The sequence below is a fragment of the Peromyscus maniculatus genome, chromosome 1 (genome assembly GCF_049852395.1).
Source record: "Peromyscus maniculatus bairdii isolate BWxNUB_F1_BW_parent chromosome 1, HU_Pman_BW_mat_3.1, whole genome shotgun sequence".
Classification (NCBI taxonomy): Eukaryota; Metazoa; Chordata; class Mammalia; order Rodentia; family Cricetidae; genus Peromyscus; species Peromyscus maniculatus.
The window spans coordinates 13,407,341-13,425,777 of record NC_134852.1 but is presented as its reverse complement, the minus strand read 5'-3'; the positions used below and the strand labels follow the sequence as shown (position 1 = coordinate 13,425,777).

At 41.1% G+C, this 18,437-nt stretch overlaps 1 pseudogene; it reads right to left on the bottom strand.

Annotated features, from left to right (window-relative positions):
* Positions 1-720: 720 nt before the first annotated feature.
* Positions 721-1,643, bottom strand: LOC143271934 (vomeronasal type-1 receptor 4-like; annotated as a pseudogene).
* Positions 1,644-18,437: the final 16,794 nt, after the last annotated feature.

The following is an 18,437-nucleotide window of genomic DNA, read 5'->3' as shown; positions in this document are numbered from 1 at the left end:
GGTGGCTCACAACCATCTGTAATGAGGTCTGGTGCCCTCTTCTGGTGTACAGGCATGCATGCAGGTGGAACACTGTGCATATAATGACGAAATATTTTAAAAAGAAAAAAGTTATGGATATATAGGGTGCAGTATGGGTAACACGTGATCTAACACAATATATGAACATATTGATTTCCAAAGGCTGTTTGAATATTTATATGATGATGGATATTCTTTTCATTTTACTTTCTCCCATTTATTTATGATCTTTCTTCTTCTTCTTCTTCTTCTTCTTCTTCTTCTTCTTCTTCTTCTTCTTCTTCTCTTTTTGGTTTTTCGAGACAGGGTTTCTCTGTGTAGCTTTGCGCCTTTTCCTGGACCTCACTCTGTAGCCCAGGCTGGCCTCGAACTCACAGAGATCCGCCTGCCTCTGCCTCCTGAGTGCTGGGAAAAGATGTGAGCCACCACCGCCCGGCTATGATCTTCTTTCTTAGGATGGACAAAGGGAGATGTGAGACTGGGTCTCCTTATCACCAGTTGGCCTGGATCTCACTCTGCAGGCTGACATGCCATTGGTTACATTGCAATCCTCCTGACTCAGTCTCCCCAGTGCTGGGATAAGTTCAGTGAGTGAACATGTCTGGTTTATGAGGAAGGATTTTCAAACAACTTTTACTTAATAGAGTGTGTACGGCTGCTAGTAAAGCTGTCTTCTGTTTGTCATGTTGACTGTGGTTTTCAGCAGTTGAAGAGCACAGAACAGGGATCCTTAGGATCCCTAAAGATCAACAGGAAGGGAGAAATAGTGGGGAAGCCTGCAATCAAAACTTCATTTACATGCCTCAACCAGAGACGATAGTCTATTAAAAAAGTGTGAAAGATTACACAAATAAAATTTAGGAGGTACAGGGCAACAAATGTGACCACCAGCATGAGGACAGTTTGGGCTGCTCTGGTCTCAGCATGGCCTCTGTGGTTCTGATTGGCAGTGAGGATGTGCTGTGTTCGCTGGCGATGCCTATGGAGGAGAAGCACCATGGAGAAACTGGTCCAGATCATGATGCTGATGAATGTGGCATCATGGGCAAATGCAAGATGGCCATGCCTACAGTGAATCCAGATGTGGAGCAGACCCACTTGCTGTTTTTGTTAGTGTCATTGCCTGTGCTCTGTGGACCGATGACTTTCATTGGAATATAGACATTACTTAAGATACTGAACAACCAACAACTGTAACAAGAATAACTCTGAACATTAGGAGCTCTTCCTCGAGGCATCAGCCTACCCCAATGACCAAGAACAAGAGTGACAAACTGATGGATGCTCAGGACACAGGTGGAGCACATGCTTGTGCTTCGAGCCACCAGGCGAATGAAGAACTCAATTTTGCATTTCAGGTTAGTTGGAGGACTCCTTGGAGCAAAAACCATCATCTTGTTTGGAAATGCAGTGATGAGGAGAAGGAAGGCATTGGCCACAGCCAAGTTGGTGACAATGACCTGTGTGGGCCTCATTTGAGAACCAGTAAATTTGGGAGAGAAATTGTGGAAAAACAGAAGAATGTTGGCCAGAGTCCCAATTCCAACCTGGGAAAGCAGGAGCACCTGGAGAGCCAGTTCCTCAGTGGTTTTTAGAGCTTTACTCTGAGAGGACATGGACATGAATTTTGTGCAGACTGTAGTGATGACCAGGAGGAACACTGCTCTCTTCAAGACATTTCTCAATGTTTGAGCATAATGAATGATTTGAGTCTTTACTTCTTCTATGAAGGGAGACACTACTGTATCACAGTACAGGAGCTTGTCCTGGAGAACACTGCATAGACAACTCAGACTATTACTTTGTACTTCATGTACTTTCCCTCATGAAACAAGTGTATTAGTGATACAGCTGTATCTTTCTTGCTCAACATCACACCCATTGTAACACATTATGACATAAAAACACATGAACACTGAACAGTGGAACACATTTTTTTATCTTTCAAATTCAACATCTTCCCTCAATGATAAAAAGTGTAAGAAACACAAATTGGAGGTTGGAGAGATGGCTGTTCAGTAGACTCATGTTCAAATTCAGCACACACATGGTGGTTTACATCCATCTGTAATATCTGTTCCCCAAGTTGAATGCCCTCTCCTGGCTTTTGTGGCACTGCACAAATGTGGTGCCAGATATACAGGCAGTTAAAACTCTATATACATAAAATAAAATTACTATATCTTAAAAAGGATAAGAATATGCTGTGGGACGGTCTGTATGTCAAATTGCTCTGATTGGTCAATAAATAAAACACTGGTTGGCAAGTGGCCAGGCAGGAAGTAGGTGGGACAAGGAGAGAGGAGAATTCTGGGAAGTGGAAGGCTGGGCAGAGAGTCACTGCAGCCGCCGCCATGACCAGCAGCATGTGAAGACGCCGGTAAGCCACCAGCCACGTGGCAGGGTATAGATGTATGGAAATGGATTAATTTAAGCTATAAGAACAGTTAGCAAGAAGCCTGCCACGGCCATACAGTTTGTATGCAATATAAGTCTCTGTGTTTACTTGGTTGGGTCTGAGCGGCTGTGGGACTGGCGGGTGACAGAGATTTGTCCTAACTGTGGGCAAAGCAGGAAAACTCTAGCTACAAATGGCGCCCAACGTGGGGCAAGAGTTTCCACCTAAAACCTGAGAAAAGATTCTAAAACGGAGCTAAAAACAGCTTCCTAATTGTCTCTCTCAAATGAGCAGCAGCTGCCGGTTTGAGTTACTGGCGGGTTCCTGGCGTGTGTGCTTGACCTGCAGTATGGCGGGAATGAGGCCTCTGCAAGTGGCACATTAAGCAGCATGGTGGATTTAGCCTTTGCTAGTACAAAACAAAAAGGTTTCTGGGTTACACACTGCTTTGATAAGAAGCATAGACCCACTATTTCTGAGAGTTGATGGCTCCCAGAGCTGGCGGAAAACGTACCACCGCCATGTTGGGAAGCTGAAGTGGGCGGAGCCAGCAGCCACAGTGCTAAGAAGGCTGCAGTTTAAAGCAATAGGCTCAAGGTAATATAAAACATAAGCCACATAAAGATGGCTACCACACAGAGAATCTGGATTATGTTCTCTTTGATATTCATAACTGAATAAAAACATTTGATTGCAAAAGCTGTTGAGTTATGCCAAAATGTATATTTTAAAGGTACCTTGACTTCAAAATTTGGCTATAAGGATATGTTGCTTTGGAAAAGAGGCTATGCTTTTGTTTCTACAGAAAGCCAGAGGCTATGGATTTGTTCCAGATTAAGATACATCAGGTTTGACCAGCCAAGACCACCTGAAAGGTCTCCGATGACACCATGGCCCAGATGATCCAACATCCAGAATCGTTTCAAGGCAACTGGCTCAGATGATACAGCCTCACAGACTACTCCATGATCCTAAAATTTTCTTTGTGTCCCCATAAGATACAGCGACCCCCTCCAGCAGGAAGTAGTAAGAGAAGCTACGCCCAAATTCCCAAATATACCAAGCTGACTTTGGAGATGTGTAAAAGTTAAAACCTTCCTTTTAAAAAAAAGAAAGGGGAAGTGTGTGGGACGGTCTGTATGTCAAATTGCTCTGATTGGTCAATAAATAAAACACTGATTGGCAAGTGGCCAGGCAGGAAGTAGGTGGGACAAGGAGAGAGGAAAATTCTGGGAAGTGGAAGGCTGGGCAGAGAGTCACTGCAGCCGCCGCCATGACCAGCAGCATGTGAAGATGCCGGTAAGCCACCAGCCACGTGGCAGGGTATAGATGTATGGAAATGGATTAATTTAAGCTATAAGAATAGTTAGCAAGAAGCCTGCCACGGCCATACAGTTTGTATGCAATATAAGTCTCTGTGTTTACTTGGTTGGGTCTGAGCGGCTGTGGGACTGGCGGGTGACATAGATTTGTCCTAACTGTGGGCAAAGCAGAAAAACTCTAGCTACAAGAATACAAATTTATAATTCATAAAATCATGCAGGTGAATTAAGTAACAAAAATCAGCTTTTGAGAAAATTTTATGCAGATCATCAAAGTGATAGAATACAAAATATTTCAATAAAGTAACCAGTTCTCTTATCACAAATATGAACCTCAGTTTATATACACATATCCTTATATACATAAATAACCACAAAATTTCTATGAGGAAACTCCTTCAGAGAATAAACACCTTATATAAGGTGATTGGATACAAGACTAACTCAAAAATCAGTAGCCCTCCTACATACAAATGACGAATGGATTGTGAAAGAAATCAAGGAAACAACACCCTTCACAATAGCCTCAAATAATATAAAATATCTTGGTATAACACCAACCAAGCAAGTGAAAGACCTATAGGACAAGAACTTCAAGTGTTTGAAGAAAGAAATTGGAGAAGATATCAGAAGATAGAAAGATCTTACATGCCCATGGATTGGTAGGATTAACTTGTAAAATGGGCCATCTTCCCAAAAGCAATCTACAGATTCAATGCAATCTCCATTAATATTCAAACACAAATACTCAACTACATATGGAAAAAACAGAAACCCAAGATAGCTAAAAGAATCCTGTTTAATGAAAGAACTTCAAGAGGTATAAAGATTCCAGAGCTGAAGATATACTGCAGAACAATAGTAATAAAAATCATATTTACTGGATAAAAACAAAAAGATATGGAACCATAGATCCATACAGAAGTATGTACACATGTAGATACCTTACATTTGACTAAGAGCCAAATTATACAGTGGAAAAAATAAACATCTTCAAAAATAATGCTGGTCCAATTGGATATAGGCATGTAGAAGATTGCAAATAGATCCATATCTATCACCATGTACAAAACTCAAGTCCAAGTGGATCAAAGAACTCAACATAAATCCAGCCACACTGAATCTGATAGAAGAAAAAGTGGAGAATAACCTTGAATGGATTGACAAAAGAGACCACTTCCAGAATATAACACTAATAGTGAAGACACGACACTAAGATCAACAACTAATAAATGGGACCCCATGAAACTGAAAAGCTTCTGTAAGGCAAAGGACACTGTCAATAGGACAAAACAGCAGCCTTCAGAATGGGAAAGATCTACAACCCCACATTTCACAGAGGGCTGATTTTGAAAATATATAGAGAACTCAATTTACACAAACACACACACACACACACACACACACACACACACACACACACACACACGGAAAAATCCCCAGGGACAAAAGTATTCATTTATTCATAATTTTGTGTATCTTCCCTATTTTAATGAGGAAGCAGAAACTGGAGATGCAGCTGAGTCATCATCAGCTTCCCTCAGCCACACTCAAAATGATTGATACATCATCACAGTTAAACCTTTTGCAAAGACAAATTCTTTTGAAACTCGTGTCTTTAAATCATGGCTTTGAAGGCTCTTATTTAATCTGCAGTTGACTTCATATATTGTTTTCCAGAGGAACAATCAGTCTCCATCCGTCAGCTAAAAATCAGCCATCAAAACTTGAACTAGATGTCAAGTTCAACGTCATTTTCTACTAAGTGTTAAGCTGTGAAACAGACATTTCCTTGGGATGAAGAAATCATTGACATCATTAGGTAAAGAAGAGAGAAAATGCAACTATCCTAACCATTAATGTTGACTTCAGAAGAGTTGCAATAGGGAGAAGAGAATGTTATGCAGACATCTACAGTTGCAATAACCCCACCTGTTCAGCCACAGCAAGGATACAGATGCTCACACTTACTGAAGAAACAAGCTCCTATTTAGTCTCCATTTTAAGATCTTCTCTTCCCTGAGACAGTTTCAAGGAAATGCTTACCTCTCCAGCATTTTCCAAGGAACATTGTGCAGATGACTGAATGAACACAGGGTACAAGTGCTCATAAAAAGGACTGTTTACTAGACTAACATCCCTCAGAGAGTGCATTACTTTGTCATCTGTCATGTCAGTGACAGTGTTTGCATGGAGACTACCTTCAATGAAGGAAAAATACATTGGTCCTCAGGGCAAATCACAATTTTTACCTTGTTAATGATAATGTTTTTTACTTTGTTGGACGTTAAGGAATAGCTGTCAGAAGTTAGAAAAAGTTTCCCATGTTTCCTTTGGGAGCATCTAAGTTTTCAATTTGTGTTGTCCTCGGGTGTGGGGAGGTGCACTCCAGTGTAGATCAAGGGATTTGTTGAATGTATTTCCAGTGGGGCTTATTGTACAGTACAGTTTCACACTTTCAAAAAATGCTGACATGAAGTCCTTCTGGAAGACCATCAAAATTTAATTAGGAGTCTGGTATTTTTCCATCTGTGAATCAACAAGTGTTGGGAAAGAGCCATGAACTTGAGGTAAGTCAGAACAGAGATGAGTCACACAGTGGCAGTCAGCCCCATGATGGAGAGAGGGGCTTGAAGAAATACTAAAGAATAAAAACCATTATGGCAATCATGCTTAGAGCAGAGAAAGAAGGAAGGGTAATTCAGAGCAGCATGGCTGTGCTCTGTAAGAGCCTTGCTAGGATGTGGGAATAAAGGAAGGAAAAGTACAATATTTCATTAAAGTGAATTTTTTTTACAAATCTCTTCTTCAGCAAGGCTTAAGGCACACCCATCTTTTAGGGGTGGTCCTTCCTCTTGGGGTATAATCTCCTGGCCAGGTGATTGGCCCATGCCGTGTGAATGTTGAATGTCCAGTCAATCCAGACATTCTACTCTGTTGGATACAATGAGTTTTTCTTTAATTAACTTCTCTGTGACTCAATTTTTTTGTACAATAATTATCCCTGGTCAATATTCCAGGAATAATGAAACATCTAACTAGACCAAAGATACAAAGAAAAAGACAATGACTTGTGTGTGGGTCCTCTCCCTCTGGGCCTGTTAGCCACCAAAGTGAGAGGGAAAAGAGGCAGATGGGGCAACAGAAATCTTTGGTGACCCATGAGCAGGAATGCAGATAGCCCTTTGGGAGAGAGATTTCAGTGAATAAATTCAATTTTATTCCAGAATATAAGGAGCGTATAGGATTGGGGAGCTAAGGGACAAACCCTAATTCGCATTAGTTGGCACACCCCTATCACAAGGCTTAGTATGTACAATAGGGTCCTATAGCAGACAAGTCTTCTTAGTGGGGATCTGTGCAAGGCCTAAGTTAAAGAAGAATCAGGCATTTGGTTTCAGAGACAGCTTTTGGGTAAGGTCAGTTTTCCAGGCCTCAGGACATTCTCCAGATAAGGTTAGGTAGAAAGTTAAGGAAATTCTGCTAGAGGGAGGTGGTTCCATTTTGCCCAACTTACAGAAAAAGCTGCTAGGCTTATGGCAGGCTGTGACCTTGACCTGTCAGCCATGGCTTCCAACATCTTCCTGTTTTTGGTTATTAATGAAGAGGCATTACTGTAAACCTTGAAGAATCTGTCGCCTGTGTCAGAAGAGTTCAGGGTCCGGTAGTGAACCATGACCTTATTGTGGTGATTTTAGCAATGGTACCAAAGTCAATAAATAAGGCAGGGGGCAAGCATCCAAATAAAACACCATAATCAGAGGACTGACAGAGGGTGGGAGCCAAGATAATGAGAGGTTATGGATCCAGCTAATTTGGTATATGGCCGGAATTTTTAGAGCAGGTCTTTGTGGAATATTTTGAGGTATTATCATTAATTTTAACAACATTCGATTTGTTTACATAGAAGTAACATTCTTCTCCAAATACCAAGCAAGTCTTCCCATATTCAGTGGTTATTATGTCTAGTGTTCTTCTATTATGGAGCACAAACCCTGCAGGATGGTTCATCTGTCTTTGGAGTGACTGGAGGCTCTCAGTTGTAGATGTCACTGTCTGATCAAGTCTGTGTCTGAAGTCTCCAGCCAGAGGATATGTCTGGGTAATGGTAGTTGTTACTGCCCTGGAAGATCAAAGGGAGATGACAAGTCCTATTTCTACCAGTACAGGAAGGAACAGCTCTCATCTTTGGTTAATAGCAGTATTTCTCCCTCCTCGTCATATAGTTAGACCTGTGGAATAACCACAACAAGGGTACAAAACCCTGAATTCAGAGTGTTTGAGACCATGATGGGAGAATAGAGGAAGGATGGCAGTGAAAGCTGAGAGTTCACATCTTGATACTCCATAAGTGGGAAGAAAGTGAACTCAGGATGGTGAGAGTCATTTAAAGTTTAAAGAAACTTTAAACTTTAACCTTGGCCCCAGTAATAAACCTGCACCGAAAAGGACACACATCTTTATCCTTTACAAACCGCAACCACCTCGAAAGCTAGTATTAAAATGGCAGAGCCCTATATGGTGTACCTTATCCAAACCACAACAGCATGAAAGTCAGATAGTGAGAGACTGCAACTGTTCCCTGAGACAGAGCCTGCCAGCACCCAACTGGACTAAGAGAGTCCACTAGTGCCATTTGGACTAAGAGCTGCTCCCTGAGACAAAGAGTCCATCAGCATCGACTAGACCAAGAGCTCCCACTGGATCAAGAGTATCAATCAGACCAAGAGAGGCTGTCTCAGACACAGACACTGCTTGCACTGAGTGGAGAAAGAGATGGGTAGACACCAGTGCCAAAATACAGTCAACAACATAAAAACAATATGGCTCCATCAGAACCTACAACAGCAAGACCTGAACATACCAACACAGAAGGAACAGAAGATATCTATTGGTGAAATTATTTAGGCAACTCCATGTAGTTAAAAAGGGAGGTTTATTTTGTGGGGTAACTCACAAGTGAAGGGATAGGTAACAGGGTCTGGGAAAGGTGTAGCACAGTCTGGCGGTGTTCTTTGGAGAACTCTGCTCGGTCTACCTCCAGTGTCCACGATCCAGGAACCAAGAAGGCCGGCACATCTGGATCTCAGGTCTTTAGGGTCCTCTCTCGGCCCCGCCTTGTAGGCATGACAGTTACCTCAGCCTCAATGGGGGTTGGAACTTCCAGATCAAAGCTGGAATGGCTACCCAATACAGATATCTTCCATAAAAGTGATTTTGAGAATATATTAGAGATCTTAAAAGAGGAAATGAAAAATTCCCTTAAAGAAATCCAGGAAAAGTCAAACAAAAATGGAAAGCAATCAGTAAATCCCTTGAAAGCCAAGAGAAAGCAATTAAACAAGTGGGGGAAACAGTTCAAGATTTCAAAACTGAAATGGAGTCAATAAAGAAGACACAAACTGAGGGAATGCTGGAAGTGGAAAATCTGAGTAAATGAACAGGAACTACAGATGCAAGCATAACCAACAGAATACAAGAGATTAAAGAGTGGATCTCTGGTGTTGAAGATACAGTAGAGGAAATAGATTCATCAGTCAAAGAAAACACTAAAGCCAACAAAGTCATGACCCAAAGTGTCCAGGAAATTAGGGACACCATGAAAGGACCAAGCCTAAGAATAATAGGGATAGAAGAAGGATAGGAATAACAACTCAAACGCACAGAAAATATATTCAACAAAATCATAGAAGAAAACTTCTCCAACCTAAGGAAGGAAATGCCTATAAAAATACAAGAAGGTTACAGAACACCAAATAGACTGGATCCAAAAAAGTCTCCTCGCTACATAATAATCAAACCACTAAACATACAGATGAAAGAAAAAATATTAAGAGCTGCAAAGGAAAAAGCCCAAGCAACATATAAAGGCAGATCCATAAGAATAAAACCTGTCTTCTCAATGAAGACTCTAAAAGCCAGAAAGTCCTGGAAAGACGTTATGCAGGTACTAAGAGACCATTGATGCCAACCCAGAGTATTATACCTACCAAAACCCTCTATTAACATAGAAAGAGTAAACAAAGTATTCCATGATAAAGCCAGATTTAAACAATATCTCTCCATGAATCCAGCCCTACAGAAAGCACTTGAAGGAAAAATCCAACCTAAGAAAGTTAGATACACACATGAAAACACAGTCAATAGATAGTCCCACACCAACAAATAACAAAGAAGGGAAACATACAACACTATCGTCAAAAAATAATAGGAATTAACAATAACTTGTCATTAATATTCATCAATATCAATGGTCTCAATTCACTTATAAAAAGACACAGGCTAACAGAATGGATACAAAAAAAGTTTCATCCTTCTGCTGCATACAAGAAACACACCTCAACTTCAAAGAAAAACACTACCTCAGAATAAAAGGCTGGGAATAGACTTTCCAATCGAATGGATTTAAGAAGCAAGCTGGTGTAGCTATCCTATTATCTAATAAAATAGATTTCAAACTAAAATCAATCAAAACAGATTGGGAAGGACATTACATATTTATCGCAGTGAAAATCCACCAAGATGAAGTCTCAATTCTGAATATTTATGCCCCAAATAAAAGGGCACCTACATTTGTAGAAGAAACATTACTAAAGCTTAAATAGCACATCAAACCCTATACACTAGTAGTGGGAGACTTCAATACCCCACTCTCACCAATGGACAGGTCTGCCAGACAGAAACTTAACAGAGAAATAAGGGAACTAACAGACATTATGACTCAAATGGACTTAATAGATATCTACAGAATATTCCACCCTAACACAAGAGAATATACCTTCCATTCAGAACCTCATGGAAAATTCTCCAAAATCGACCACATGCATGGTCACAAAGCAAATGTCAACAAATACCAAAAAAAAAAAAACCCCTGAAAAAACCTCCTGTATCTTATCAGGCCACCATGGCTTAAAGTTAGATTTCATCAACAACAAAAATTACAGGAAGCCTACAATCTCGTGGAAACTAAATATTACCAAATTGATTCACCAATGAGTAAAGGAAGAAATAAAAAAAATAAAGATTTCCTAGAATTCAATGAAAATGAATATACCACATACCCAAACTTATGGGACACCATGAAAGCAGTGCTAAGGGGAAAATTCATAGCTCTAAATGCCCACATAAAGAAGTTGGAGAAATCTCAGACGAGTGATTTAACAGCACCACTGAAATCTCTAGAAAAAGAAGAAGCAAACTCATCCAGGAGAAACAGAGGCCAGGAAATAATCAAATTGAGGGCTGAAACCAATAAATAGAAACAAAAAGAACAATACAAAGAATCAATGGAACAAAGAGTTGGTTCTTTGAGAAAATCAACAAGTTAGATAAGCCCTTATCAAAATTAACCAGAGACAGAGAGAGAGAGAGAGAGAGAATCCAAATTGACAAAATCAGAAATGAAAATGGAGACATAACATCAGACAATGAGGAAATCCAGAGAATCATCAGGTCATACTTCAGCACATTTATTTTCATTGATCTCTAGAAAGTCTTTAATTTCTTTCAAGCCGAGAATTGGCAATTTGGGATTGGGTAGAAAGGGCAAGGTGATTTTTTGAAACTATTGGTCTAGAGTTTGCATGCGAAACCACAACCCCCTGAATAGGATGATCTGGACTGCTCAGCAGGATTATCTAGATATCTCCAAGGGCCATAAACCACAGACAGGATCTTGTTAAGCTTTCCTTTCCTGTATAAACAGCAGACAGGCTGTCTTCAGGAGTATCTGGATCCTGTTAGGCTTTCCTGTACAAAAAGCAGGCAGGATGTCTGCAGGAGGATACTGCTCCATATCCTGAGCCTGTAAAATTAAGTGTAGGCCTTCCCAGTGGGGGATGGTGGTAGTTGGACCAGTCTGCAGTAGGTCTGTCAGCTGACTGGCCTGAAACTGGGACTCCAGTGTGTGGTGGTGTAGGGGCGCAAGGTTGTGCCCCTTGGGCCCTAAACCTAGGGACTGGGGTGATCGGGTATGAGGATAGAGACTCACCTCTTAGTCCAATCTCGTGCTGGCAGGCTCTGTCTCAGGGAACAGTTGAAGTCTTGGAGGGTGGGTGGGATTTGGGGGAGGTGGGGGCTTTTGCATTACAGGGTCTGATGGGTGATGGTGGTAGTTGACCTGTCTGCAGACTGGCCTGAAACTGGGACTGCAATGGGTGGTGGTGTGGGGGTGCGCGGTTGTGCCTCTGGGTCCAAAGTCTAGGGGCTAAGGTGTTCAGGTATGAGGATAAAGACTCACCTCTTAGTCCAACTGGATGCTGGCAGGCTCTGTCTCTTAGTCCAATATGGCACTGTCCGGCTCTGTCTCAGGGGACAGTTACAATCTCGAAGCCAGGTATTACCTTTTAAGATCTAGTACTTGCAGAATTCAAAGAAATTACCGGATCTCTGGGAAGGTACTATCTTTTAAGAACTACAATTCCCAGAATTCCAGGATATTACCTCGTCTATGGACCGGGATAATTTTGAAGAACTACAATTCCCAGAATTCCAGGATGTTTCCTGTTTTCTGGACAGGAGCTCTGTTTTAAGAACTATTTTAATTAATGCATCAACCTATTGATGAATTTCGTTTATTTGTATGTCAATTGGCATTACAGGTAGCTACTTTGTCTCTTATGCCAGGGAGTTTCCTTTTGTCTCATCCTGTCTAGCAGCTGTTATAGGGACAGGGAGGAAGATGCCTTCCATAGCTGCTCTCAGCTGAACTGAGGCACAGCTTGTCAGAGTCCAGAGCTTAGTAGCTTGTTATTTGTAGGTGATTTTTGAATGGTGATTGTCAGCCACGTGGAAATCTGTTGAGATATAAGATGGTAAGAAATTAAAATTCAGGAGCTTAAGATAAAATCTTACATTTGGAACCCTCTTTGTTTGATGTGTTGACAGGTGGATCCAAGCCTTATGACTTTGATTCCTTGAAACGTATATGAATTTTAGTTTGCCGAAGGAGATAAAGATTTTCCATGTCTCAGCATTGCCACTGTATTGAATCCGCATTGTAGAAAAGGCAGTGAGTGGGTCATAGTAAAACAGCTGGGAGAGATTTACATCTTGGGATCACAGCAAGGGCTGTGGCCTTGGGTGAAGAAGCATGAACATTTTTACCTATGTCCAGAGAATCCAATAGAGATGGACAGAGAAGTCTTGAGTCCAATGAGAAAAATTTTTAAATCTATATTTAGAGAACGCTTAAGGAAACTGAAAATCTTGAGTTTTTGAATAAACAATAAATAGTGAAGATAGTGTCAGAATTGGCTGACCAATGTAAAAACTCTGAACTTTAGAGTCTTAGTACAATAATAGCATAGCAAGAGAAATTGAAATATTTTTAATTACCTAAGGCCATGTTTATACATTGTATCCATCTAAGTACCTTATAAACAGCGTGTTTTTTTTTGTTTTTTTTTTTTTTTTAGATCCTCACAATCCAGGATTGATGTCTTTAGGCCTCTGTAGTTTGTTTTCATATAACTTAATAACTTGCAATTAACAACTTGTATTTATATATTTAAATATTTAAATACTTAAGTTGCCCTTTTATCACAATTTTAGTTTTCACATCTTCAGACTTTTATAGCTTGAATTTATATGTCTTAATATACCTTCTTAGACTCTGAGACATTTGCTTAGATCTTTAAAATTTAAGGTTCAAACTTTATACCCTTTTTGCAGATTTAATAGATTTTTAACCAAATCTAAAAAAAAGAACTTTTAAAGTTGGAGGTGTGGAATATTTATATAAACCGAGTTTAATTTCTTGATGGTTCCATTTTTTGTCTTTTTTAAAGATCTATTTTATTTATTTATTATGTATAAAGTGATCTTTTATTATTATAATTTATACGTTTTTCTCCCTTCATGTATGCCTGCAGCCCAGAAGATGGCACCAGATATCATTACAGATGGTTGTGAGCCACCATGTAGGTGTTGGGAATTGAATTCATGTTCTCAGGAAGAACAGCTAGTGCTCCTAACTGCTGAGCCATCTCTCCAGCCCCCATTTTTAGTCGTTACTGGAGTCTCAGTCTGACACAATACAGAGAGAGGCTTTAAACCATGCTTGAATCTAGGGAAGGGGAGAGTGAGACCCCAACTCTAGAAACACTTTTAGTAAGACAGAACAGCAGCAAAAATTACCTTTATTGATATCTATATCAAAAGGACAGGAAACTTTTGTGAACCCGAATCTAGTGGGCAGAGGTCTCAGAGGTATTTTTTTTTTTGAGGTCCTGACAAAAGTAGTTAGCCCCGTGGTGACTTGACAGGCAATAAGGGTGACAGAGATAAAATATTTAACCCACCTTTGTCTCTATGATATATTTCAATGACATTTATGAACATAGCAGAATGCACTAACAGACAAATAGACCAACTTTTAACGACTCGGCTTTCAAATGAAACCTTTTCCTGAGAGGGACATTTCCCTATGAATTTGTAACCGTCCCTGATGGATATCCCATTGATTCTGAAATAAAAGAGAACAGTTAGTAGAATAATAGAAAAAGAAATTTCAATGTGTCTTTGTAGTCAGGATTGTAGTATCTGGGAGACTGTGAAAGGCAGCGCTCTGGAAGTGTTGGTTTCAGGAGCCTGGACAGAGGACCCCACTCTGGCCTCCCCCACATGCCCCTGCCATCCAGAGCCTGCTGCCCTGAAGGCCCCTAGCGGCTAGCAAGGGGTAAAACATGATATTTCTATGATATCTTTCTATAACAAATATTTACCTTACTTTCCTGTAGTAAAATTTAGGTCTACTTGTTGAAAACTATGTCACAATACCTATAAATCATCTGCCACATTTATATGGAGATAAAATGTGTTCAAACCCTGTGGAGAATAGCTGTGAGACTGGCTCTCCCTTATGACAGCTTGACCTGGAGCTAAACCATAGATTTTATGACAATCATCATGCCTCAGCCTTCCTAGTGCTGAGATTATATAGTGAGCCAAAATGACTTCACAGTCCAAAACATTTTCAACCCATGATTACCGAATATTTTGTAGTCACAGTGAAGCTGTCTTGTGTGTTTGTCCTGTGGACTGTGATTCTCAGGAGCTAAAGATCACAGACCAAGGATCCTGTTGATCCCTAAAGATCAAAAGTAAGGGAGAAATGGTGGGGAGCTTGCAGACAAAACCTCCCTGTCATGTCTCAACCAGAGATGAGAGTTCACTTAAGAAATGTGAAGAGAATTACAAATACCGTCTGCAAAATAAAGCTTACAAATGTGACCTCATATCAGGATGGTTTCAGTGGGTAAGACTTGGTTCTCACTTGAGGTGTGGATTAGTTCTCACTTGAGGTGTGAATGTGCCACACTCTCTGGTTATTTCTGGGCAGGAGAATCATCATTGGACACTGGTCTACACTGATGCTGACAAAGGGGAGTCATGGGCAAATCATGAAAGACCTAGTCTCCACTGAAACTAGAAGGGAGCAGATACTTGCTTTGAGAGTCAGTGTCATTGAGTTGGGCAGTGGATGGGTGACGTTCATTGGAATGAAACATTATTTAAGACACTGAGGAGCCATTGAATGTCACAGCAAAAACTCAGAACAACCTTGAGGTTTAAAACCTGACTTTGGTTGGACAGTTTGAATTATATGGTTTAAGGGGAACTGATTCCTTCAGGTGTTTACTTGGGGCCCACTAAACTGGTCTCTCTCTGTAGACGCTGTGGACCCACAGAAAACCCTCCAAACTGTGGCTCATCCTCCATCCACTAAAGACCATGCCTACAAGGTATTTTTCATCAAGTTGTCCAGTGACCACTACATGGCTACCCTTGCACATGTGTCTGCACACACACACACACACACACACACACACACACACACACACACACACACACACAGAAAAACCCACATACATGTTTCTCAAATTCTAAAATGGTCTTGTTAAGTTACTGGATATTTTAAAATTGGATATCTAGATACCTGGAGCCAGATATTGGGGTAAATGCAGATGGATCAGAGGGACAATGGAACAAGCCACTGCCACATCTCACCTCAACAACTTCATGAATCCTCTGACTATCTCTGAGTCCTCAGCCAAAAGGGACTTTTCAGATGAAAAGACTTTAGTTCCTATCTCCTCATGCCTTATATACCTTTCTCTACCCAGCCATATCATTTCCTTCCTAGTGCTGGGATTAAAGGCCTGTGACTCTCAAGTGCTGGGATTAAAGGTGTATGCTATCACTGCCTGGCTTCTATGTTTAATCCAGTGGCTTGTTCTGTTCTCTGATCTTCAGGCGAATTTTACTAGGGAACACAATATATCACCACACATACACACACAGTCAATAAATAAAGTACTAAAGATTTGAAAGGCATGAGCAGTAGAGAGTCGGAAGATTATTTCTTTGGGTGGTAAGACTGGTTGATGATAATGAAGGAAGAATTAGTCTGTAGGACACAATCATCAAAGTTGACCAAGAAGGTGACCATCAGGCATGTTTGTCTTCTAAAATCTACAAATAATGTAATAATGATTATTTGAAAACAGTTTTCACAACAAGTGTGGGATACTGGGAAATCTGAACCATAACTTCAATAGCAATTCTAAAGCAGGATGTGTTGTCAACAGTAATCTTGGGGGGATTGAATCAGTTTAGTGATGTCTCCCTCACAGATCATGAGAGTACATGCAGCAGCACATTGAGTGAGAACCACAGATGAAGAGGGAGATGCAAAGGAGTCTGCAGGATGCTTTCAGTAATATTTTATTACTTAAAATTACATTTACTTATTTTATGTGTACATTTTTGTGGTTTCTTTAACATCACTACTTTATAAAAGGGAATTGGAGGTTCCTTTTGGAGTTCTTAGTGTTGTTAACAAAAGGATTTCAAAATACATCAAGTAGAGGCTGAAGGATGAGTTGATTCAAGTTGAAAAGTAAAGTCACGCTGTAAATCTCAGAGTCTTATCACAGGAGGGGAATAGACATGTCCTGGAGAAGGTCATGAACTCCAGTTAAGCCAGCATGGAATTCAGCCACACATTGGAAGACAGCCTCCTAGTGGGGGTTGAGTGGGTAGGAAAAGACGATGTCAGGGAAAGATAGCTTAGAGCAGAGATAGTAAAGTGGTTCAGAAGAGCTTGGCTGTGTGACCCGTCCAGCAGGCCAGGTTATTCGAGGGTCTCGAGGAGGGACCACCTGTGAATCAATGGGGGGCGAGAGGGAAAGGAGACCAAGCGCGTGAAGAAAGACAGAGTCAGTCTGAGTTGTGTCAAGGTCTCGTTTATTGACTGGTGTTAGAGCTTATAAACAGGGCTTCAGGTAGGGAGGGGGAGCAGGAGTGAGGAGAGGACAAAGAAAATTCCTAAGGAGGGTCAGCAGGAGGTCGCTTTGGTCCCAGGCCCCTGCAGCTAGCTGATTTAAAGAGGTTTATTTAATCATACATTCCTAGGTTAGACTAAAAGCCTCTTATTTACACGAGGCTTGATAAATCGTGGCAGGTAACACAAGGTTCAAGACACAGTTGTCCAGAGTCGGTCTCCAACAGTTCCCCCTCTTTTCTCAAAAATGGACCAAGTCCATAAGATCGGGGTTGTGGAGGTCCGAGAGAGCCTCTGTCTTAGGCTATACAGGGGGATTCCCACGCACGGCAGGTGCCATGTTGAGCCGGTCTCAACGACCTCTGTATGCTGTTGTCTCCTGCGTGGGCCCTGTACTATTCCCGTCATTGAGTACACTCTAGCAAGACCGTGGGGACGTTAGGGCTTTAGGACACTGAATCTGAATCCTTGATGGGGCTCCTGGCTGACCTCCTAGGAATCTACTCTGTGATAATGAATCGAGACATGTCGTGGTAAGGCCGAATCAATATGATTTTTGATAAACCGAGTCAACTGCTGAAAGGCCCAGGGACCAAATGTAATGAGAAGGAGAAGGAAAATAATCAGGGGGGCCAGGAGGGTGGGGATCAGGGTAGAAAGCCAAGGGGATTCTTTAAAGCTTCTATATAGAAGGGCAAACCCTGCTCCTAAGAGCAAGAGCCGCATCTTACTGAAGCCCCATAAAGGCTAATAAAGGAAAAACCCACAAGATTACAATTCCCATACAATTTCGTTTCACAAGATCATGGTCTGGGTACAGAGTGATCACAGATGGGTAATTTGCGTCAACAGGTACATTTTTCCTGAAACCTCAAGGGGGGGGGTATCAAGGCAGGAGTGGAGTTTACACAAAGGTCACAGTGGTCCTTCCTGGAACACCTACAACTATCCCAGTCACAGTTGAGCACATCTCTTAGCAGAAATCTCTTTACATTGTTATATGGTTGCAGGGGAGATTGAACAATGGCTAAGTCAGGTTGCTCTTGGAACTAGATTTTTAGTTTCTCATTTCCTAGTGCTTGAAGTTTTCTCTTTTCCTGAGGCTTGGGGGTGTAAGCCTGAAGGGCTAGAGTCTTTCATTCCCCCATTTTCTTTTTGGCAAATTTTAATCTTAAGATCATGGTATTACATTTGGTAACTCATGGCCTATTTTAGTAACTCATGGCCTGTTTTAGTAACTCATGGCCTGTAATGGCCATGCATAGTTCATGTATAATTAGCCATCTTGTCTCTATGCCAGGGAGTTTTTTTGACCCAGCATTTCAGCCTCTTTTGAACAAGGAATTGGGACGACGTATTCTCTTCTGGAACTGCTTCAAGCTGGCATTGGGGCGTCATTATCAGGGCCCCT